Consider the following 25,773-nt stretch of genomic DNA (forward strand, 5'->3'; position numbering starts at 1 on the left):
ATATATCTTATCTATGTATAATTTTCTGTCTAGTTATATATAAAACAACATTGAATGTTTGCCGCATATGTATGTTTTGTGATCCGCCCTGAGTCCCCTTCAGGTTGGCTTTGTTTCTATGGATCTGCCGAATTGCACTGGAGGACCTACTTAAACCTAGAGAATGAATTTGTATCCTCCATCACAACTTTAGGGTCAACTTCTGGCAGAGTCATGTTAAATGACCTAGAAATTCTCAAAGAAAATAAACCTAGAGATAATAATCAAATCTGTAAAAAAAAAAACAGCAAATGTGGAAGACTGACTGTATGTTGGTTTGTTAGCACTCCCATGTGTCTTTCCCTGCAATGTGTCCAATAGGACAAAGCGTCAAGAGACAGCGTAGGACCTTTCCATTAAAAATGCTCTCCAAAGAGATGAGCCATCAGCCGTCACCTTCCAAACTCTGCCGTCTGTTTCTGCCGCTTTCCAAGTTCTCTGGATCCACAGCTGCATCTGTCGCAAGGCATTTGTCCATGTCGGAGGAAGACGGCAACTGCAAATGCATCTGGTTGCAGCAGACGAGAAAATGACAAATCAGTCCAGCAAATGTGAAGCGACAGGTTTTGAAAGGAGCGCAGGTGTGGAAGTCACTCTTTAACCAAAGTTCATTCCAAACCTGGAAGTAAACAATAATAAGAGCTATTTTATCCCAAGTAGCTTATAGAAAACCAGGTTCCCTGCCCCATATTTCATTACAGCCGTATCGCATACACATGCCAAGCTTCAAAGGTTGACGAACACGATTTCCTTTCAAATTCAAGCCCAGGATGAATGATAGAAAGGAAACTGGAAGGAGACTTTTCCTGTCATATTAAAACAAAATTGGAAATATTTTAAAATTACGCTTCTCAGGCAGCCTCCACCTTGGAGCCAAGAAAGGCGGGGAGATACATTTGAATTAGAATAGAGTAAAACCAGCAAGAGAATGTCAGCTGAAATGGGAAGCAGCATATTTTACTCCAAATGATAAGGCGACAGCTTTCAGCTCACGTATCCGGTTTTAGAAGATGTTCTATAAAAATAGAATATATTTTACATGGAGAAAATATAAAAATATCTTCTGCAAGTATAAAAAAGTTATTTTAACGTGTGGTTTTTTTCAAATGTATTAGATATAAAAATGCAAAACTGGAGAGGATACACTGGAAGTGTAAGCTGAGTACATATTATCTTGGTACCACTTTCACCACCATGGCTGAATGTTATGGAAACATGGGAGTTGTAGTTTTACAAGGTCTGCAGCCTTCTCTACCAAAGAGCACTAGTGCCTCACCAAATGACACCTCCCAGGATTCCATAGCATTAAGCCATGGTAGTTGAAGTAATACCAGCTGCATCAGTTCTACAGTGTAGATGAACTCCTGGTTACAGAATGTCTTGAACCATCCATTTGGCCTTCATAAACAGGAGTACAGTGTTTAGATCCAGGGAAGTCATGCTATCCCTCTATTCTGTCTTGGTCAGACAACACCTGGAATCACACTGTGTCCAATTCTGGGCACCGCAATTGAAGGGAGATGTTGACAAGCTGGAATGTGTCCAGAGGAGGGCGACTCAAATGATCAAGGGCCTGGAGAACAAGCCCTATGAGGAGAAACTTAAAGATCTGAGCATGTTTACCCTGCAGAAGAAAAGGCTGAGAGGAGACATGATGAGGGCCATGTATTAAGATGTGAGGGGAAGGCATAGGGAGGAGGGAGGAAGCTTGATTTCTGCTGCCCTGGAGACTAGAACACAGAACAATGGCTTCAAATTGCAGGAAAAGAGATTCCACCTGAACATTAGGAAGGACTTCATAATTGTAAAGAGAGATGTTCAACAGGGGAAATCTCTGCCCTGGAGTGTGGTGGCGGCTTCTTCTTTGGAGGCTTTTAAGCAGAGGCTGGATGGCCATCTGTCAGGGGTGCTTTGAATACGATTTTCCTGCTTCTTGGCAGGAGGTTGTATTGGATGGCCAATGAGGTCTCTTCCAACTCTATGATTCTATGATTCTAAATGGTTTGGGCCCTGCCTATCTCCGTGATTACATCTCTCCCTATGAACTGGCGCGGACCCTTGGAGGCCCTTCTCTTGCTCCTGCCACCATCTCAAGTGTGGTTGGCGGGGATGAGGGAGAGGGACTTCTCAGTGGTGGTCCCCACCTTTGCAACGCCCTCCCCAGAGAGCTAAAACAAGCTCTGTCACTAGCCTCCTTCTGAAAGGATCTGAAGACCTGAAGTTCCACCAGGCTTTTGGTAACAATTAGCCTCAGGTCCTACCCTGGTCAACAGTTAGATCCCCGTTCAGCTCTCTGGAGACATGATGGCCATGTATTAAGATGCAAGAGGAAGTCATAGGGAGGAGGGAGCAAGCTTGTTTTTTGCTGCCCTGGTGACTAGGATGCAATGGAACAATGGCTTCAAACTATAGGAAAGGAGATTCCGTTGAACATTAGGAAGAACTTCCTAACTGTGAGGGCAGTTCAACAGTGGAACTCTCTGCCCCAATGTGTAGTGGAGGCTCCTTCTTCGGAGGCTTTGGATGGACATCTGTCAGGGGTGCTTTGAATGTGATTTTTCTGCTTCTTGGCAGAATGGGGTTGGACTGATTGGTCCACGAGGTCTCTTCCAACTCTAGGATTCTATGACAAAATTTGATCATTCTCTCCAACCACCTACTGTCAAGTAACTTCCTTGCCAAAAATGACACTGTAAATGTCATTTTCCTGCATTTTGATCTGCGGTGCCCCAGAAGCAGTTTGGTTGGAGATTGCTAGGCTGAGAAGGTAGGCTTTGGGAGAAGGGCAACGTTGTGATGACAATGCAAGATCTTAGCCAAAGGTTTTATTAATTGAGTCTGGTATAGTGGATCCTTGATATCTGCTGGCATTAGTCTTGTGCAATTCAGCTGGAGGGCAATCTCTTTTTGCATCCAAATTTCATTGTGTACCCTGATCTGTTTTTAGGTTTCTCCAGAAAATAGGCTAATGGAAAAATCTGGTTTTGGCTAGACAGCCAAAAGATCCAGGAAGATCCGTCCCATTGGTGGGAATGGGGAACTCGCCTTTTCATTCCTGGGATTCTTTCATTTCTTCCTTTCAAGGGAGTATGGGTTTGAAGAATGGGTTTAAGGAAGCACCCTTCCTGGGACCCTTTCCTTTCTTCCTTTCGGGGGAGCCTGGGTTTGTGGAAAGGGGTTAAGGAAGTATGTGTCGCATATTTCTGAATAGAAGGGAATAAGCCCCCGGTGGTGCAGTGGATTAAAGCACTGAGCTGCTGAGCTTGTTGATCGAAAGGTCACAGGTTCGATTCCGGGGAGTGGCGTGAGCTTCCGCTGTCAGCCCTAGCTTCTGCCAACCTAGCAGTTCGAAAACATGCAAATGTGAGTAGATCAATAGGTACCGCTCCGGCGGGAAGGTAATGGCATTCCATGCAGTCATGCCGGCCACATGACCTTGGAGGTGTCTAAAGACAACGCTGGCTCTTCGGCTTAGAAATGGAGATGAGCACCACACCCCAGAGTCAGATATGACTGGACTTAACATCAGGGGACTACCTTTACCTTTACCTAAGCCACACCTGGCAGCCACATGGGCCGTTTTGGGCTAAAAAAACATGGCAGCTAAGCTCTTACCATTACAGCCAGCTGAACAAGCCAGATTGGCTGAAGGGAACCGAACAATCCGAATCCATGCACAAGACTAGTGGCATTTGATCCAGGACACATAGACCCAAATACCAAAATCTGAATTTTAAAAAGTGTGCTGAAAATGGATAGCAGCACACTCCATGAAGGCACACTAAGATGAGATTACCATTTTTAATGTATCTATTTATTTTGAGTTTTTGGAAAGTTTATACAGAGCGCCCTTGCTATCTGCTAGGGTTTCGTTGCAGGACCCACTGCGAATACGAAATGTATACCAAAATGAATTCCACAATCCAAGTTCTATTATATACTTAGGAGCCCCTGTCGTTGCAATGGGTTAAACCCTTGTGCCGTCTGAACTGCTGACTGAAAGGTTGATGGTTTGAATCTGGGGAGTGAGGTGAACTCCCCTCTGTCAGCTCCAGCTTCCCATGTGGGGACATGAGAAAAGCTTCCTACAGGATGGTAAAACATCTGAGTGTCCCCTGCGCAATGTCCTAGCAGACAGCCAATTCTCTCACACCAGAAGCGACTTGCAGTTTCTCAATTCGCTCCTGACATGAATATATATACACACACACACACACACACTTTATTATATTATAAAATGGAGCCCTCGGTGATGTAGTGGGTTAAATTGCTGAGCCGCTAAACTTGTTGACTGAAAGGTCACAGGTTTGAATCCGGGGAGTGGAGTGAGCTTCCGCTGTCAGCCCCAGCTTCTGCCTACCTAGCAGATTGAAAACATGCAAATGTGAGTAGATCAATAGGTCCCACCTCTGGCAGGAAGGTAACAGCACTCCATGCAGTCATGCTGGCCACATCACCTTGGAGGAGTCTACTAACAACGCCGGCTCTTCAGCTTAGAAATGGAAATGAGCACCAACCCCCAGAGTCGGACACGACTGGACTTAAAGGGGAAAACCTTTACCTTTACTATATAATAAAATGGTATCCTTTATACCAAATGGCAAAATCAAGTTTTACTTTTTGGAATTTTTTAGCTAATATTTTGAAACCTTGGATCATTAAATCTGTGAGCATGGAAGTCCAACCACACACACGAAAAACGTTCCAGTATGTACAAACTCACGTAGCAGAAAGAAAATGTCATTTGGACAGGAGCCAATGTCCTTTATTTTGTCCTCCTGTAGTTATTCTTCTGTGTATAGGAGAGGTGAGCCATCGTGTAGTACAATGGTATGGGTAAAGGACCCGTAAAACATTGTCATAAAACAGCTATAAGAAGAATTATTCTGTGTACGTGGCTGTACTAAAAGCAGGCGCTAATATATGCAGAGTTACAAAAACAACACTGTTAAACAAAAATCAGTTTATACAGAACTGTGAAATTCCTTATTTCTACTGTTGGTTCATCAAGAAGCTTAATTAAAGCTTGATTATTCAGCAGGATAAACCCAGACAGTCCCTCCCGAACTTGGAATATAAAGAATACTCACACATTTTCTTAATGAGAAAAAGTATCTTGGGAAACTCAGAAACACTGTGAGAAAATGGGCAAATGCCGCAAGATTAATCTTCCCCCTTCATTTTGAGATGTGGGTTGGGATTCAGTAGGGGGCTTACATCTTTATCCATGGAGTTACGGACTCGGGGAAATGGAATTGAGCAGTTTGGCAGCATCCTTATTCACCCGGGGGCGACTGCAAGGCTATCATGAAAGGGCATCCATGGAGTTATATAAGCACCATTGAAACGGTTGCATCTGTGGAATACTGCAGCTTGCAATTTGGTGGTGCGCCAAAGTGGAAAATTCTCAGTATCCCTCCTGCGAACCTGATTCCATAGGAATGAGCCATATATGTTGAAATGGAATGGTAGCGCTACAATTGTGTCGTGTGTAAGATCCCCAAGTATTGAGCCTATTGGTTTCTACAATGACCTGATCAGCCATGGGATCGAGCAGCATCACTAGCGAGTGATGCTAGAAACAATATCATACGAAAGCTGACTGGCACAACCTGGGGATCACAACCAGATACAGTGAAGACATCTGCCCTTGCGCTGTGCTATTCTGCTGCTGAGTATGCATGCCCAGTGTGGAACACATCTCACCACATTAAAACAGTGGATGTGGCTCTTAATGAGACATGCCGCATTATCACGGGGTGCCTGCGCCCTACACCATTGGAGAAATTATACTGCTTAGCCAGTATTGCACCACCTGACATCCGCCGGGAAGTAGCAGCCAATAGTGAAAGGACCAAGGCAGAGACATCTCCAGCACATCCCCTGTTTGGGTATCAGCCAGTACGTCAACGACTTAAATCTAGAAATAGTTTTCTAAGATCTACAGAGACACTCGCCAGAACACCTCCGCAAACGAGAGTCCAAAAGTGGCAGGCTCAAACCCAGAACCTCAACCAATGGCTAATACCAAATGAGAGACTCCCCCCTGGGCACACAGAGGACTGGGTGACTTGGAAGGTGCTGAACAGACTGCGCTCTGGCACCACGAGATGCAGAGCCAATCTCAAGAAATGGGGCTACAAAGTGGAATCCACAACATGCGAGTGTGGAGAAGAGCAAACCACTGACCACCTGCTGCAATGCAACCTGAGCCCTGCCACATGCACAAGGGAGGACCTTCTTGCAGCAACCAGAAGCACTCCAAGTGGCCAGATACTGGTCAAAGGACATTTAATCAACTACCAAACTCACAATTTTCGTATTTTGTCTGTTTTATTATTTATTTATTTTTTTGGCTTTGTTCTGTAAGAAATGTAATATAACTAGCGAGTGGATATGTGCAGATAGCACTAGGTGATGCCAGTACCCAAATGACTGCCTATAATAGATTTCTGCAGCATTTCAGCAGAAATTATTATTTTATTATAACAGTAAAGGTAAAGGTTTCCCCTGACATCAAGTCTAGTCGTGTCCAACTCTGGAGGTTGGTGCTCATCTCCATTTCTAAGCCGAAGAGCTGGCATTGTCCGTAGACACCTCCAAGGTCATGTGGCCAGCATGACTGTATGGAGCGGAGTTATCTTTGTTGTGCAAATCGTGTTTTAGCCAAGTCCCATGCAAAAGACACAAACAAGAGGAAAAAGGAACAGAAAAACTTTACTCTTATCAGCAAAGGCATAAACTTGCAATGTTGCATACAAAATCAAACAGTGCAACCAACTTACATATTCCTTGTAAGTAACACAGAATAAGGCTTCTTCATCTTCATTTAAATGAGAGCAAAACATAAACCTTGAGTAAATAGCTATTCCACCATAGCAAAGAGCATCGCTGTTAGAGCATAGCAGCTTTACAGCATATTGCTTCTCCAAACTGCATCTATACACCATGTTACAAGGGTTGAATGAAAAGTAATGCCTCCACCTTGGTAACTCCTCAACAGATGGCAGTACTGGTATGCAGCAGGTACTGGCTTGTTCAGTAGACTCTCCTCTACAGTTCCATTTTGGCAGGAAGCCTTAGCATTGAATGGTTGTGTTGTTAAAGCGCGAAGTCTGGAACCCTGTGCAGATGGTTGGTCAGGGCGACTTAAGCAACGTGCAGTCATTGAATTCTTGACAGCAGAAGGTGTCACCTCAACATCTTTAAACTTGCTCGCCCAACGATGCACAGTACTCACATCAACACAATAATCATAAACAGCTTGCATTCTCTGATGAATCTCCTTTGGGGTGACACCTTCTGCTGTCAAGAATTCAATGATTATACGTTACATGCCAATCGTCTGCGCAGGGTTCCATACTTCACACTTTAACAACACAACTGTTCAATGCTAAGGCTTCCTGCAAAATGGAACTGTAGAGGAGAGTCTAATGAACAAGTCAGTAACTGGCACATACCAGTAATGTCATCTGTTGAGGAGTTACAAAGGTGAAGGCATTACTTTTCATTCAACCCTCGTATTAGCCTTCAACTCCCATCCAGAAAATCTGGTAGATTTTCTGGATAAAGGACAATGGGAGTTGAAGTCCATGGACTACTGAAAGGCAATATATTACATACTCCTTAATTATGGTTCTCTCTTCAAAGTTTAGTCTTTCAAATTGAAAGCTGGGAAGCTTTATGGAGACTTGCCTTTTTCCTCCAGCCCTCTGTCTACCCTTGCTGGCTGCTGCTGGTCTCCACTGGGCATGATAAGGGTTTGAATACAGCTTAGAAGTGTCAGTCTTCCTCCAATAAATAAATCCAATACATCCAACTTCTGCTCCTTCATACACAGACAGGCTGTCCTTTTGGAGATACTGTGACGTGTGTCTGTCATTTCATGTGGGTAGGACAAGCCTCATCATATCTTCATGGGATGTTGATTGGCGTCTTCCATGAATAGTGTAGTGTGTATGTCATGAGCAAGTGACATTGCGATTACCAGGCAGGGGTGGACTTGCCACCAGGGACTCTGTGGGTTGTCAGTGTGGATACAAGAGGGTTTTTTTATTAATAATGATGATGTTCTTGTGCTTTGAACGTTGCTTCTGGAAGAGCATATAAAATTGTGGAAATATGAGCCTGAGATAACAGCTACTTACGCAATGAACAAGAGGCATCTCTGAGGTGTGAAAATATTTCTTGTTGCCTAGTTAGCTGGGTATAATTAATTCCAGTTTTCAGGTTCTTAAACTTAGAGGAAAGCACGGTGCTTCTAGCAAAACTTTCCTGAAGCTTCTATGTATTTTTAAAACTTCATTTGCCATTCCTTTTTGCCTTGTGAATAACATAGGGCAAGCCTAGGAATATTCGACTGAGTATAGCTACAATCTTCTAAAGCAGAGGAGGAGGACTCCTCCGCATAAAGAAGATGTCCCCAAAATATCAAACTTTAAGCATCAGGTAGCATCTCACCAACATAATCAAAACAAAAATAATGACCACAAGCGATTTACATAACTTTAAAGCTTATGATGAAGACATTGAAATAGTCCAAGAGCCTTCACTTAATCATTCATCAGCATGGATATCACAGCCAAGAAATCAGAAGAGAAGAACTTGAAAAGGCAGCCATGAAAGAATGGGGAAAGATCATGAACTCTAAAATAGTTAGGATGATCCATGCACATGTATTCTCTAGTTCTATGAATGCTTTTGAAATCTGGACAGTGACAAAAGCTAATGGGAAGACAATCAGCTCATTTGAGATGTTGGAAAACACTTCTACAGATACCAGGAACTGCTGAAAAGAAAAATGATGGGTCCTCTAGAAAACCAAGACTGAATTCTTCATAGAGTTGGAAGAGTTGCCAAGGTAGCACAGCAGGTAAAACCGCTAGCTGCAGGAAAACTGCTCACCAGAAGATTGGCAGTTCAAAGCCACAGGTCAGGGTGAGCTCTTGCTGAACAGACTGTGCTCTGGTACCATGAGATGCAGAGCCAACCTTAAGAAATGGGGCTACAAAGTGGAATCCATGACATGTGAATGTGGATAAGAGCAAACTACAGTCCATCTGCTGCGATGCAACCTGAGCCCTGCTACATGCACAATGGAGGACCTTCTTATAGTAACACCAGAGGAACTCCAAGTGGCCAGCTACTGGTCAAAGGACATTTAATCAACTACCAAGCTTGCAAACTTTGTGTTTTGTCTATCTGTCTGTATGTTTCTTTGTTTGTTAAAAAATGCAATACAACTGTTTGGCTTGATCCTGACATGATAAATAAATAAAATAAATAGCCCTAGCTCCTGCCAACCTAGCAGTTCGAAATCATGCTAGGTACCACCTCAGAAGAAAGATAAAATATGATATGCAGACATGCTGTCAACACAATCGGAGATGTCCATGGACAACAGGCTCCTCACCATGGAAAAATGGAACAACTGCATCTCCATATGTTGGAGTTGAGCATCACTTCCAGACGCCAGAGTTGGAAAAGGTGAAGGCCTTTACCTTTGCCAGTGTTGTATGTCATTGTTCATTGTGTGTGTAAAAAGTCATTGAATGTTTGCCTCATATGTGCATTTTAATCCTCTCTGGGTCCCTCTGGGGAGAAAAAGTGGAATATAAATGATGATGATGAAGATGATGATGAAGAAGAAGATGATGATGATTATTATTATTACTATTATTATTAGAAGCCAAGATTACTAACATGAAGCTGTTGTAATTTAGTCTTATTATTAGAAGACAAAACTTACTAGAAAAGAAAATAATGTTTGGGAAAGTAGAGGGTGGTGGGAAAAGAGGAAGGATGCATTCCAGATGGACAAACTCAAGCAGAGAAACCACAGCTCTGAATCTGCAAGATTTGAGCAGGACTATTGAGGATTGAATAACTTGAAGGTCTCCCTTTTTTTAAATCACCACAAGTCAAGGTCAGTTTGAAGGCAGCTAACACCCAAAAGCATCTAAGCTATTTTTTTTACTCATTCCTTCTTAACAGAGCTGAGAATAACACCAAGAAGGTTTGACATTTTGAGTAGTGTCTTATACAGTCATACTTACTTACTTAGGTGATCCCTCATTGTCCAAGTAGGATAAAGTCTTCCAGAATCAGTGTACTGGCGGTGGGTCTGTAGGTGACTATGGAGGCCTATTCTTGATCTGCATCATCTCCCACAGTGAGGGCATTGGTTTCCAGGTTGAAGGCGGTCCCAGTCGGGGTTGGCTTGATGCACCTTCCTCTTGGCATGTTTCTCTCTTTTGCCCTCCATTCATGCCTCTTCAAATTCTACAGCACTGCTGGTCACAGCTGACATCCAGCTGGAGCACTCAAGGGCCAAGGCTTCCCAGTTCTCAGTGTCTATGCCAGAGTTTTTAAGGTTGGCTTTGAGCCCTTCTTTAAATCTCATTTCCTGTCCACCAACATTCCGTTTTCTGTTCTTGAGTTCGGAGTAGAGCAACTGCTTTGGGAGACGATGGTCAGGCATCCAGACAATGTAGCTGGTCCAGCGGAGTTGATGGCAAAGGACCATTGCTTCAATGCTGGTGGTATTTGCTTTTTTCAGCACGCTGACATTTGTCCACTTGTCTAACCAAGAGATTTGCAGGATTTTCTGGAGGCAGCGCTGATGCAATTGTTCCAGGAGTTGCATGTGACATCTGTAGACTGCCCACGTCTCGCAGGCATATAGCAGGGTTGAGAGGGCAAAAGCTTTATAAACAAGCACCTAGGTATCCCTACGGATGTCCCAGTCCTCAAACACTCTCTGCTTCATTCAGAAAAAAATCTGCACTCTCAGAGCTCAGATGGTGTTGTATTTCAGTGTCAGTGTTGACTTTTGTGGAGAGATGGCTGCCAAAGTAGCGGAAATGATCAACACTTTCTAATGTTACACCATTAAGCTGTATTTCTGGCATTGGAGAGGGATTGACTGGTGACTGCTGGAAGAGTCATATCCTCCAGAACTCACTGGACTCCGACCATTCCTCTGCATTCAGGGTGGGATAAGTCTCTCTCAAGAAGAGGAAAGTTTGAGTCTGCACCAGCTAGTTAGTTACCTTCACTGTTCCTGTTAACCTGACTGAGAGCTCAGTGAATGTGACAGAGGTGTTAAGAATCCCTGTAACATGATCATTATATGCCATCCAGAAGAACAAAAATAGGACAACGTGCCAAGCCCGGGGCCCATTGCTAATCACACTCCCCACTGCGTAAGCCTCTCAATGCGATTTGCATGCTCTTCTGCATACTTAGCAAAGGCTTTGGAGTGGAACGGCAGTGCTGCCACCACCTGCCTCCCTTTCTCCCTATTGCCTAAAGGGGAGCCACGAAGTAAACAGTCAAATGTGATCTGCGTGGCGCCGCACTGCAAGCACAAATTAACTGACAGGGCCACATTGGCAGTGCTGTGTCGAAAGTGAACATGCGTTGTGCTCAGCATCTAATGGCCAAAATTACGAATGCGGCAATAATAGAAATTTAGCAAGGCTTAATCCTCCTTGCGTATGCCACGGGGCACGTCTCCCTCTGCAGTTACTCTTAAAATAATTACTCATTAGAGTGTGGCTTGCAAAACAAGCATTGGCTTCATCTTCTAGACTGAGCATTAGCATGCATTCTCCAGGTTATGAACACACTCACCGTCCTTTCCAGATCACCTCTTGTTTCACTCATTGCAACTACAGGCTGCCTGCTGGCTCTTGGAGCAAATGGTATTGTTTGTTTTGTGGCTTTAGAAACCCGGGAGCAGCCTTCTGCTGCTGCAGCCATGAGTGGTTTTGCATTATTTGGCTAACAGATTTTTATTTGGGTGCGGGGAGGAGGACATTGATTAAATCCTCATTCCTGTGATTGTGTGTGTGGTCAGGTCTCATGAAAATTACAAAGCAGTGAGAGAATCCCTTTTCCTACCCAAATGGTAGGATGGGGAAACGACTGACTTGAAAACATCATAGATAAATCCGTGTATGTCCATATTCTAGAAACATTAGCATCATTTAGTGCAGTGTTTCTCAACCTTCCTAGTGCCGCCACCTCTTAATACAGTTCCTCATGTTGTGGTGACCCCCATTATTTTCGTTGCTACTTTGTAACTGTAATGTTGCTACTGTTATGAATTGTAATGTAAATATCTGATATGCAGGATGTATTTTCATTCACTGGACCAAATTTGGTACAAATACCTGATATGCCCAAATTTGAGTACTGGTGGCAGGCAGGTAGCCGGGGGGGGGGGGGGGGGCGGGGCTCGGGGGGCTTCAGCCCCCCCCCCCGAAATTTTCATGGTGGTTCGCGAAAAGGCCTTATTGGTGCATTATTTAAACTGTTATGTTTATTCATATCATGATCTGATCACCATACTCAATATATCCCATATGCATGGGGGTATTGGGGTAATGATACAAAAGGTTTGCTAGGCTAGACCCTCTTTCACTCAGACTCAGCCCCCCCCCCCCCCCCCCCGAAACAAAATCCTGGCTACGGGCCTGACTGGTGGGAATGGGGGTTGAGGTTCTAGTTATGTGAGCTAATTGCACAGGGGTTCTATACCATTTTGCCTGGATTTTCCCTTGCATTTCCTTTATCTTTAAATGTTTTGTTTTATGAATTGAATTCATCCAATTGTCTCTTTCTCTCTCGCTGCAACTTAGTTCCTCCTTCCAAATTTCTGTCATTTTTATATATATATACTAGCCATCCCCTGCCATGCGTTGCTGTGGCCCAGTCTGTGTATATGTGCTTTGTGTGTATATATATTTGTGTATATGTGTATATTTGTGTTTGCATATATATGTGTGTGTGTGTGTATTTTTACGCATGCATTGTAATGTATTTTTTGGTTTTTGGATTTTTAGGTCCCTTCTGCTGTCTTTTTCAGTGTTTTTATGAGTGATGGTCACTCGTTGGCCTGATAGGTGTATTGTGTTGGCCTGATAGGTGTTTTGTGCCCAAATTTGGTGCCAATTCGTTCAATGGTTTTTGAGTTATGTTAATCCCACAAACAAACATTGCAATCTTATTTATATACATTGTATAGTTTTCCCGTGATTATTTTGTATATGTATCCCATGATTCCTTTCTCCTTCTTTACCTTCCATTTTATTATTTTATCAAGAACTGTTTCTGGGCTTCCCTTATCATAGAATCATAAAATCATAGAATCAAAGAGCTGGAAGAGATCTCCTGGGCCATCCAGTCCAACCCCCTGCCAAGAAGCAGGAATATTGCATTCAATTCACCCCTGACAGATGGCCATCCAGCCTCTGTTTAAAAGCTTCCAAAGAAGGAGCCTCCACCACACTCCGGGGCAGAGAGTTCCACTGCTGAACGGCTCTCACAATCAGGAAGTTCTTCCTCATGTTCAGATGGAATCTCCTTTCTTGTAGTTTGAAGCCATTGTTCCGCGTCCTAATCTCCATGGAAGCAGTAAACAAGCTTGATCCCTCCTCCCTGTCGCTTCCTCTCACATATTTAAACATGGCTATCATATCTCCTCTCTCTTCTTCAAGCTAAACATGCCCAGCTCCTTAAGCCGCTCCTCATAGGGCTTGTTCTCCAGACCCATGATCATTTTAGTCTCCCTCCTCTGGACACATTCCAGCTTGTCAATATCTCTCTTGAATTGTGGTGCCCAGAATTGGACACAATGCCTTACTCTTCCATTCTGTTGACTTTTTAGATAACCTTCTTCATAATAGCCAGTTTCCATGACCACACTTATCTTTTATCTCTTCCCATTGTATTACTGTTCTGTTGGGTTTCAAAATGTCCCCAATCTTTGCTATGCCATGATGTTCCAATTTCTTTTACTTATTCCGGTATAACTGGGATTTTCTGTTCTCTATGGATCCTATTGGGAACATATCTATTCTATTTATTGGAAGTTTATTTTGTCATTTTTCCCAGCATGTCATAGTTGAGGTCAAAGTACCACCTTTTAAATCTTTTAGGGTTTTTTCCCCAATTTTTCCCATTAGACACGATCTATAGGTAAAGGTAAAGGTTTTCTCCTGACATCCAGTCATGTCCAACTCTGAGAGTTGGTGATAATCCCCATTTCTAAGCCAAAGAGCTAGTGTTGTCCATAGACGTCTCCAAGATCATGTGGCCAGCATGACTGCATAAAGTGCCATGACCTTCCTGCTGGAGCGGTACCTATTTGATCTATTCACATTTGCATGTTTTCAAACTTCTAGCTTGGCAGAAGCTGGGGCTAACAGTGGGAGCTCACCCCTCTCCCCACATTCGAACCTCCAACCTTTCAGTCAGCAAGTTCAGCAGCTCAGTGCTTTAACCCACTACGCCAGTGGGGGCTCAATATGGGAATATGATCCATATTCCCATCCATTTATTAGTTTCTCTAATCTGGCCCATCTTTGGGGCTCGGGAGAAGAATCTATCACTTGGTGAGGCAAAGCTCAATTAAAATTATTGAGCCCAACTCTTGAGTACTACAACTTCCTAGCAAAGGGTTCCAGCAAAGAACAAATCCCATACCATGGGAAGGAATGAAGCTGGTGTCACACTTCCGTAATTGTGTGCCATGGATTCACCGCTCAAGAGAGAGCAGCATTCTTAACCCTCTATATCTCACAGCATGTGTCCAATTATCTCATTGCAACCCCCATATATGTTCAAACATACTTAAAAGAAATCTGTACAAAAATGGAATGGATGGACCTAGAAATGAATGTTCAAGGGCAGGGGTCCACAAACTTTTTAAACTAAGGGCCAGGCCACAGTCCCTCAAACTGTTGGCAGGCTGGATTATAATTTGGAAAAAAAATGAATGAATTCCAGCGTACCTGCCCGGACGCATCTCCTTCTACGTCCCGCCTCAGAGTTTAAGATCTTCTGGGGAGGCCCTGCTCTCGGCCCCACCTCTATCACATGTGAGATTGGTGGGGACAAGGAGCAGGGCCTTCTTGGTGGTGGCCCCTCGCCTGTGGAATTCACTTCACGGGAAAATCAGGTCATCGACATCCCTCCTCTCTTTCAGAAGGAAACTAAAAACATGGATATGGGACCAGGCCTTTGGGTAATCTGGCGAATAGACAAAGGACAATGACGACTAGAATGGATAGGATTTGACAATATGGAATGAACTTACGGATTCTGAGCCGGTGAACGTTGAACATTAGATTGGTTTTATTGATTGTGATATATATCTTGCTTGTTTTAATTGTTGTAATTGCTATTGATACATTTTTTATCTTATTGTTTGTTGTTGGCATCGAATTGTGCTTTTTGTAAGCCGCCCTGAGTCCCCCCCTCGGGGGTTGAGAAGGGCGGGTTAGAAATGTGCGAAATAAATAAATTCCTATGCACAGTGCACATATCTTATTTGTAGTGCAAAAAAACACTTTAGAACAATACAATAATTAAAATCAAGAACAATTTTAACAAATATAAACTTATTAGTATTTCATTGGGAAGTGTGGACCTGCTTTTGGCTGATGAGAAAGGATTGTTGTTGTTGTTGTTGTGTACTTTCAAGTCTTTTCAGACTTAGGTTGACCCTGAGTGAGGGCCGGGTAAATGACCTTGGAGGGCCGTATTCGGCCCCCGGGCCATAGTTTGAGGACCCCTGTTCAAGCGCAACCCAATATAGAATGTGTGCCAGTCATTTGCTTGAGCATGGTTGATGGCATTGCAAAAGCACATGCTTACGATCCCCAATATTTTGAAAAAGCAAACAAGCCTTCTCTGCAGCTTCCTTTCCCTTTATGACTCAGCTCCGGTGTTGATGCATTGCCATCTGGGGGATATTAATAAAGAGATGATATACATTCTCCTCTCCGCAATACTTGATCCATGCCACGCTTTGAGCCTGGATGATCCCGGAGCAATGAGCAGCAGTCAAGCAGCTAATAGGCTTTGCCACCAGCCCTGTGCTTGCCAGTATACTCTCTGTGGTGATAATAAATGTGCCATCCTGGCTATGATTCATGGAAACATTTTGCACATCTCAAGAAAAGGACTTCATCGCCATAGCTTTCCGAGATCCTCTTGAAAACATTTTTACTTATTGTTGTTCATGTCAAAGATGGCAGTGGTGGCGGATCTTACCCAGTTGGCCTCCATGCCCTTCTTGCAAAAATTGTTTAGATTTGGGTCTGATTAGCCGTCTCTCGTTCTTTTCTCAGAAAATGTATACATACGGCAAGCCGGTCAAGGAAAGCCGTTAATCCTCTGCTATCTCTGTGGTTTGAGCGCCACCATCAAAAAGCATCATTACTCCACACCCCAGGCCTTCAGCAATAGATTTCCAAGAGTGTCATTTTTGGGCCCATTAAGGCTATCAGGACCGCTCGGTTGCTAAGATACCAGGAATCCTGAAGGAAAATAGGAGATAATGGTAGATGCAAAAAGACAGCCGCTGTGATGCTTATCGGGGAGTATTTCTCTCATTAGCATCATGATTAGGAAGGGTTTTTTTTTCCAAAGGTGTCTGTCCATTTCCCTGCCCAAATCGCATCAAATTGGCAAATCACCTTTCCCAATTTGTACCTTGCAAAGCAAAATTGAACTGGTTGAAGTCGAGGTTGGTAATTGCTACCGAGGAACCTATTAATGCTAAGAGATGTTCTCCGCCCCCACCCGCTCCTAATAAATGGCATTTTCAGTTTAGAGAATTAAATTATCCTGAATTGATTTCAGATGCATTCTGTGCTAATACACCCATTGCTTCCAAAGTGTTTTAAAATTAAATTTGTACTGATTTGGTAAAATTATGTCACAGACATAAAGGTTTGTTCCTCTGCCACTTTCTGGAACAATCACTTAACTACTTGCATTCTTAAACTGGGCACAGAAGAGAGAGAGCAGATAAGCAGAAATAAATAGATTGAAAACAGGTGCCTTATAGTTGGCTTTCTTGGAAAACAATAAATGCACCTAAGTGAGGAAATACTGTTGGCTTTCTTGTTCCATCATGCTAAAAGATTGATACATTATGAGTTATCTTTCTCCAGTGAGTTCAAAGCAGTATGAATGAACTTTCTTCACCTCACCTCACTTCACTATCACAACAACCTTACAAGGTTGGTTAAGCACATGCAAAGAGAAAGAGAGAGAGTAGGGAGGAATGAGCCTAAAGACACCACGTAAGCACTTTGTGAGCACTAGGAAAAGCATTGGCCACATCTAAACCAGATGTTTAATCTGGGACTGCAAATCAAGCACTGCTTGATTATCAAGCAAAAAGTGGGTGTTAGAAACACTATCAAATGATAGCTGACTGGCACAACCTGGGTATCACAACCAGATACAGTGAAGACATCTGCCCTTGTGCTTTGCTACTCTGCTGATAAGTACACATGCCCAGTATAGAACACATCTCACTATGCTAAAACAGTGGATGTGGCTCTTAATGAGACATGCTGCATGATCACAGGATGTCTACGCCCAACACCACTGGAGAAATTATACTATTTAGCTGGCATTGCACCACCTGACATCCGCCGGGAAGTAGCAGCCAATAATGAAAGGATCAAGGCAGGGACAGCTCCAGCCCATCCCCCTGTACAGCCAGCACACTGTAGCGAAATATCTAATTATAATATAGGTTTTGAATATGTTTATTAATGTTAGTATATAGCAAGTGCAGGCCAGCCTTAGCAACAGCTGCTTGGTTGATGCATTGCCATAGTAACAAAGCCTGCAGTAGAAATGTATCCATTTCAGCAGAGCTAGGGAGAAAAAGAGGTGGAGCTAACTGCCAACAGAAGAGTGGACATTTTAAAATATTAGCCAGTCTTTAGCTGGGTGAGCTAAAGGAAGGTTAGTTCTGGCTATGTTAGAGCTGAACCAAGGAGTTTAGGTCTTCAGCCTTGATATTTAGAATGGTAAATGAACCAGTTTTGAATTAGAAACTAGCTTGTGATCTAGGGGAAAGGAATTCCCAGTATTATATTGTGTCTTTAGTGGCAGAGCTGGAGTAAATAAAAGGAGAAACTATGCCTAGGTACTGGGACTGAGGAAAAAACTGTTCTTTTGGAAATAAATTCACAGTTAACTATTGTTAAGATGAAGAAACTACAAGATTAAAAGTACTCAGTCAGGAGACTGAGAAAGAATAACATTTTAAAGTGAAGGAAGTTACTAAACCAGGCTGGCAAAAAGATAAGCCATCCTGAAAGTTATATAGAAACTGTTTCAAGTGTTCATGATAATAAAAGTTATCTTTAACAATATCTAAGTAGTACTGTGAAGAAAATACTGTGTAACCAATATGCTTTGTGTGCCTGAGAATATGTAAATAAATATTTCTTTGTTCAATTTTGACAACAAAGATTTGTGTCAAGTTACCAAAGATATTCTACAGGAAGATGGCTGAAGATCATTTGGAACAGGATTCAGTTTATGGTATTGAGTTACACATATTAAAGAGACATAAACATGCATTTTAAAAGTCTCTCTTACAATCCTCTCATATATAAGTCTTACCCAAACCTCATACCAGTCACTGTCAAGCCTCACACAAATATATATAAATATTAAAGGTGCTCAGCCCCAACACAATCCACTCTCCTCACTGCCCTGTTTCATTTGTTATTATTGTCTCACACGCCAACGCTTTAAATCAGGAAATAGTTTTCTAAGTTCTACAGAGATACTCGCAGGAACACTTCAGAGTCCAAAAATGGCAGGCTAAAACCCGGAACCTCAATCAGTGGCAGAGTCTGGATGAGAGACTCCCTCCTGGGCACACAGAAGACTGGGCAACTTGGAAGGCGCTGAACAGACTGCACTCTGGCACAATGAGGAGCCCCCGGTGGCGCAGTGGGTTAAACCCCTGTGCCGGCAGGACTGAAGACCGACAGGTCGCAGGTTCAAATCCGGGAAGAGGTGGATGAGCTCCCTCTATCAGCTCCAGCTCCGAATGCGGGAACATGAGAGAAGCCTCCTGCAAGGATGATAAAACATCAAATCATCCGGGCGTCCCCAGGGCAACGTCCTTGCAGACGGCCAATTCTCTCACACCAGAAGCGACTTGCAGGTTCTCAGGTCACTCCTGACACGACAAAAAACCATGGGATACAGACCCAACCTTAAGAAATGGGGCCACAAAATGGAATCCATGACATGCGAGTGTGGAGAAGAGCAAACCAGAGACCACTTACTACAATGCAGCCTGAACCCTGCCACATGCACAATGGAGGACCTTCTTATAGCAACACTGGAGGCACTCCAAGTGGCCAGCTACTGGTCAAAGGACATTTAGTAAACTTTGTGTTTTTAAATACATTACAACTGCACCCTCAGTTTGCCTCTGATACAATAAATGAATAAAATCCGGGACTGGTCTTGAAAACTTTGTATGAAAGATAGGACTTATTTACATTTATATGTTGAACTTGATCACAGCCCTGCTCCTCGTATTTAAAAGCAAGAATTCTACCTGTACTCCAGCTTCTGAAACTTCAGCATTTGAGGAGTCAGATGCTGTGGGGCACCAGACATGGTCTAGCAATCAGGTTTGAAATCTAACCTGCCTGACTCAAGGAACTCTGCAGTTTTGACCTTTCTATCAAACAGATTTGGTAAATGGCTTTCACACTTACTGGAAAAATGGCAGGAGGCTGGCCTCCAATTTTGTTGATCCATGTGCTTGCGGAAAGAGTAAGAGGTTGCTATAAGGATTGGAGAGGTGAGGACACTTACAATGGAGTTTGTGTTTTCTTCTAAGCCTTTTATCCAGCACTGCTCAGAGATAAAGCCAAAACAATGCACAATTGTACAATGGATATTTGAGGTTGAAATGGAGTCATATGTCAGGTTCCAGAGCCATTATGATAAACCAGAGGAATCACAAGTGGGTGGTGGCAGTCTTCTTTCACTAAAAATATATATATTCAGTTTTGGATTTTGAAAATTATCTTGAGGGACAGAGAGAGAGAGAAACAGAGGCTGTGTGTACATTGGCATAAAAGACAAACTCAGCCCAAAGTTGGACAACATATGGCAACTTCCAGGGAGGAGCCTTCTTTTTTGATGTTACTCCAGCTTTGCTCCAAGCTCAACAAAGTCAAGGAAGTCTGGTAAGTCCCAGAGTAGTCCTGGGTTATTGTGCCGTATGGGCATCTGGGGCCTGACAGAGGGGGCCTGGTATTGCCAAATCTCAGACACTACTATGAAGCTGCAAATTTTAGGAATGGATTAAGTTGGATGATAAAGAGTTGCTTAAGTTAGAGGACCATAATGAAATGGTGTTGCACAGGATTTAGCCCAGTACATGTGGCTTCCATCGTGGACAATACAGAGTCAGTAAATAGCATAATAATGTCTTTCTTCATGTCAGGAGCAACTTGAGAAACTGCAAGTCGCTACTGGTGTGAGGGAATTTGCCGTCTACAAGGACATTGCCCAGGGGACACCTAGATGTTTTGATGTTTTACCATCCTGTGGTAGGCTTCTCCCATGTTCCCACATGGGAAGCTAGAGCTGAGATGGGAGCTCACCCTGCTCGCTGGATTCGAACTACCAACCTGTCAGTCAAAAGGCCTGCCAGCACAAGAGTTTAACCCATTGCGCCACTAGGGGCTCAATAACAACAACAACAACAACAACAACAACAACAAACCTTTATTTGTACCCCGCTACCATCTCCTGAAGGACTCGGTGCGGCTTACAAGAGGCCGAGCCCAAATACATCAGTAAAACAACAACAACAACAATACAACAATAAATAAACTCATAATAATTAAAATTGTTAAAAAATGCAGGGCATTACCAGGTGAAATAGGGTAGGTATTTTGAAGATAGGTGGGACATGCAGACGACCCTAGATCTCTAATAAAGTGCATTCGGGACCAATTGCTTGGAGTTTCCTTATTCTGGGAAGGCACACTAGAACAACCACGTTTTCAAGCTCCTCCTAAAGACTGCCAATGTTGGGGCATGCCTGATGTCCTTGGGGAGTGAGTTCCAGAGTCGAGGGGCCACCACCGAGAAGGCCCTGTCCCTCATCCCCACCAATCGCGCTTGCGATGCAGATGGGATCGCGAGCAGGGCCTCTCCAGATGATCGAAGAGATCGTGTGGGTTCGTATACAGAAATGCGGTTAACAACTTCATTTATAATCCACCCTATCTTCCCAAAGGGACTCAGATGCATAGAAAGGGGTTGGATCATGGTTATGTTACACAGCCATCACTTCTACCCAACCACAGAGATCTGTCCAAGATTCTTGACATGGCTGACAGCAGAAAGGGTGATCTCCAGTTCTTCTTCCTAGTTGCTTGGGTCCTCCATGCCGACATCAACATAGAGTCCCATGACACCAAAAGGAAGAAAGGAAGATCACCTCTTGCTGCTCATGTGTTGTCAGCACAGGTGCCCATGATGTCCAGCAATTCAAATGGAGCTCCATGGCCAACTAAGAGTGGCAGCAACATGGCAGAGGTGAAATGTGGGCCACCCTAGTATCCCGGATGTGCTCCTCAGCCATCTGAACAATAGTCCTGAATCCAACATGAATGTTCCAGATTGAGGGTTGCTCCATCCAGGACAGATTTATAATAGGCTAAATTGCCCAGTGTTGATGTGCTTGGGACCTCATCACACTTGAGCATCTATCCACTTTGATCCAGTTTAAATGCTGTGACTGCTTCCTGCAGAATTCTGAGGTTTGTCATTTAGAGAGGCCCCTTCCTAAACTACAAACTCCATAATTCTGCAGGAGGCAGTCTCAGCATTTAAAGTGGATCAAAGTGGATAAATGCTCAAGTGTGATGAGGCCCCTAGAAGATATTCATCCCCATTGAAGGCTGCTCAAAATACAGAAGAAATTGGAAATGAATGTGTTGGGTTGTTGTAGGTTTTTTCGGGCTATATGGCCATGGTCTAGAAAGGGTCTAGACCATGGCCATATGGCCCGAAAAAACCTACAACAACCCAGTGATTCCGGCCATGAAAGCCTTCGACAATACAATGAATGTGTTGTCTATAAGTAGCCTTAAGAGACAGAACCATTGCATTATAACTAAAAGCAATAGTTGGAAACATAGGTTGAGATTTATCACAGTGTGCAAAGGAAACTGAGATACATCTCTAGCTATTGTGAAAAAGAACATACCCTTCTGATATTTTGGAAATGTGAGAAACTATTCTTTGCAAAAAGAGTTCCCTCCCCCCAATTCTGAAGTTTCTGGCTCTGTTTTTCAAGCGCCATTTCCGCTATTGCTTTCAGAAAGAGGGAAGAAAGGGGTGGATCGATTTGAGTTTCGATAGCACGCCCAGCTCTGTTTCCCCCTACTGTGTCTTACTTCCACCTCCAGTATCTTATTTGTTCCACTGGCATAACAATAAACCTAACCTCTGCATTTCCAGATAACAGCAAGACAGTCTACTATCGAGCACTGAGGGGGTGGAGAAATAATTGGCTTGAATTTTAAAAAGCATTAGAAACATCCAGAGAGCGCAGAGAGATTTGGTTTTAGCTTTTTGTTGGGAACAGGATGTGTAAGAGACCATTTGCTGCTCCTATTCATGCCTCATTTAAGCCAATTAGACTTCCCAAGAACATCACCTGTTATCAGCTCTGTTGGCATATATGCTAAGTCAGTCTGAAGGTTTAAGAAGCCAGTGTAACGTATTAAGTTTGTTAAGAACTTCTTTCTTTTGCTTTTCTGTAGCCTATAAACTCAACCAAGAAACTCCATCGCTTCCGCAGGGTTTGTGGCAATCTGGACAGTTGGATTCAATTCCATTTAAACTGGTCCACTGTCCAAATAGACTCCCTGTTGGAGTTCAGCCTGTGATTGTGTTTCAGGATCAGGGTGCTTTGGATGTCGGAAGTGATGCCAATGAATTTCAAGATGGCAATGGTTTGGTCAGTGATACTGATGCAGTGAAGGACCAGGAGACCCCTGTGCACAGTGTAGTTTCCCATGAGAATGTCCCTGAAGGGTGTGGGGATGATGGTGTACTCTCTGAATGGTTACCAGAGAGTTCCCAGGATTTGGGGTTTGAAAACAACTGAGCACCTGGCCCAGCTGCAAAACTTAATAAGCAAATAGATAGGACGCAGGAGATTAGTCAAAACAGGCAGATCGAACAGTGGCTTTGGTGGTCTGCCAGAATCTGACAGAAAAAGATAAGGGAATCTCAATTAAAGCGAAACCAATTTCTGAGTGCTGGGGATAGCTTAATGGGGGGATAAAAGTTCCAAGCATGGGAAATATAGTCAGATGAATCATCATTTGGAATCGAGGTAAGTTCTTGTTTGTGGAAGCATTGCTGGGAAGATTCTTGTCTAAGTATTTTTGTTTCATGATTTGGATTCTTAGATTGTATGAATGCCTGCTCATGCCTTGGATTAATGTTTCCTGGTTTTCTGAATGATATTAGAGAAGTGTGGACTTTGTTTTTATGGACTTTGCTGAACTTTACCCTGGACTAATTTTGCTCCTGCTTATCTTCTTACCTAATTGGATTTACCTATTTCTTTAAAGTTCTTTTTACTTGCTGCTTTTTAACTATCCACATATTGTGTAAGCTTTTCCAGTTGCTTCTCATGAATTCTGCTGTCACCTGGGATTGCAACATCAATGATCCATACTTGTTTTTCCCCCCATGATCGTGAGGTCAATAGTATTGTGCTCCAAAACGCTGTCAGTCTGAATTCAGAAGTCCCAGATTAGTTTGACGTTTTCATTTTCCATAACTTTTTCATGCTTGTGATCCCACCAGTTTTTTTGTCACAGGCAGATTGTATTTGTGGCACAAGTTCCAAGGGATCATCTGAGCAACGGTGTTATGCCTCTGCTTGTAGTCCGTCCGCACGATCTGCTTGCAGCAGCGTAATATGTTATCCATTGTTTTGTCTTCTTCTTTACCGAGTCTACACTTGGAATCAGTTGTTGATTTTTCAATTCTGGCTTTGATGGCATTGGTTCGAATTTCTTGTTCTTGGGCAACAAGAATCAGGCCTTCTGTCTCCTTTTTCAGTGTTCCATTTGTGAGCCACATCCATGTTTTTCCTTGTCAGTTTTGTTCTCAGTTTTTCCCAGAAACTGTCCATGGAGAGCCCTCTTTTGCCAATTTTCTCTTCTGCTCTGCATTGTGTTTTTATGGTATTTACTCTTTGTCTTTTGAACTTTAAGCAGTTTTCTACTATTGACTTCCATCAATGTTGGTTCTTGACTGCCTTTCACATAATCTGTTTCATCGAGATGCTGGGGAAAATGGAAGGAAAAAGGAAGGGGGAGCTGATCAAGGGCAAGATGGATGGATGATATCCTTGAGGTGACTGGTTTGACTTTGAAGGAACTGGGGGTGGCCACAGCGGACAAGGAACTCTGGCATGGGCTGGTCCATGATGTCATGAAGAGTTGGAAGCAACTGAATGAATAAACAACAATGTTTCTCTTCTTCTACTGCTTATTTCACTTACAGAAGCCCTCTGCCTCCTGATTTTCTGAGCAGGTCAAGTCTGTTGACATTATTATTATTATTATTATTATTATTATTATTATTATGGCACAATGCTATGGAATACTGGGATCTGTAGTTGGGTGATGCACCAACACATTTTAACAGAGAAGGCTAAAGAATGACCTTGTAAAACTCCAGCTCTCATTATTCCATAGTACCAAGTCATGAAATTTGAAATATGGCCAATCTGCATTAATTCTGCAGTGTAGATGCAACAGAGAAAACCCACCAGCTATCAGCCTGCGCTCCAACAAGCTTCCTCAAAATCACGCCCGATTCCTGGGTGCAATCTCCACACAACCTCCCAACCCAAAAAGGAAACTGAGCCACTGTTTCATTACAGAGTTCTTTCAGCTCAACACTGAAGAAAATATCCCAAAGGAGCAAATCAGGAGAAGAACTAGCAAATCCTGTCCTGATATTTCCCTGTTCATATAAATGACAAGGCAACAAGCGTTAAAGGCCTCAAATGAAGGCACTGGAGTATGTTAGCAAAGCCAAGGAAAGCTTTTTAAAACTGATTTATATGCAGCTGATGAGATTAAATCCTGGCAGTCTGTTTTGCCTCAAGTTGTATCTTTTACCAGCACTCTGCCGGTAAAGAGCCTTAATAAGCTACAGCCTCTGCCTCCAACACTATATAATTTTAGTGTTGACACAATTGCGGTTACGTTCCAGCACTCCCGGGGTGCCTGATGCAAGGGGTGACCTTTTGCTTGCTCCGCTGTTATTGCCTCTCTCTGCTGCCTCCAGAGGAATAAATCAGGGAGGCTTCCAATTAGTACAAGAGCTTTATTTAATGCCCCGCTACATGGGGAGGCTAATGGGCCCAACCCCACCGAAGATGCCACAGTCAACGCTTACCATATTTCTGAGCATTTGCTTGGCATGAGAGGCTACTCACTAATCCAGTTAGTTTATAGTACCGAACTAATATTTGATGCATACCCACATCACCTACTATTAGCCTCCCATATTCTGCCAAACTGCTTAGCTCAGCTATTAACCTTCTACTCAGATAGGGTCATAGCTCTCTACCTGAAATATTATATGGCAAATTGTGCCAACTAAATCCTGTGGACCACATGCAGTCTTTGGGACCTCATATTTGTGTGAAACACCCCAGAGGTCCCACAAAACTCCATTTAATTTTTATTTTATGGGCATTTTTTAAGCTAGGGAGTGATACCAAATACTTCAAATCTGTCACCAATGTTTTTTCCCCCATCTCCAGATATCCCAAAAAGGCCCAATCTTGAAAATAGGTCAAACTGGTGGGCAGAAGTCATGTGCCAAGCATGC

Source organism: Anolis sagrei, chromosome 10 (assembly GCF_037176765.1).
Source record: "Anolis sagrei isolate rAnoSag1 chromosome 10, rAnoSag1.mat, whole genome shotgun sequence".
Lineage (NCBI taxonomy): Eukaryota > Metazoa > Chordata > Lepidosauria > Squamata > Dactyloidae > Anolis > Anolis sagrei.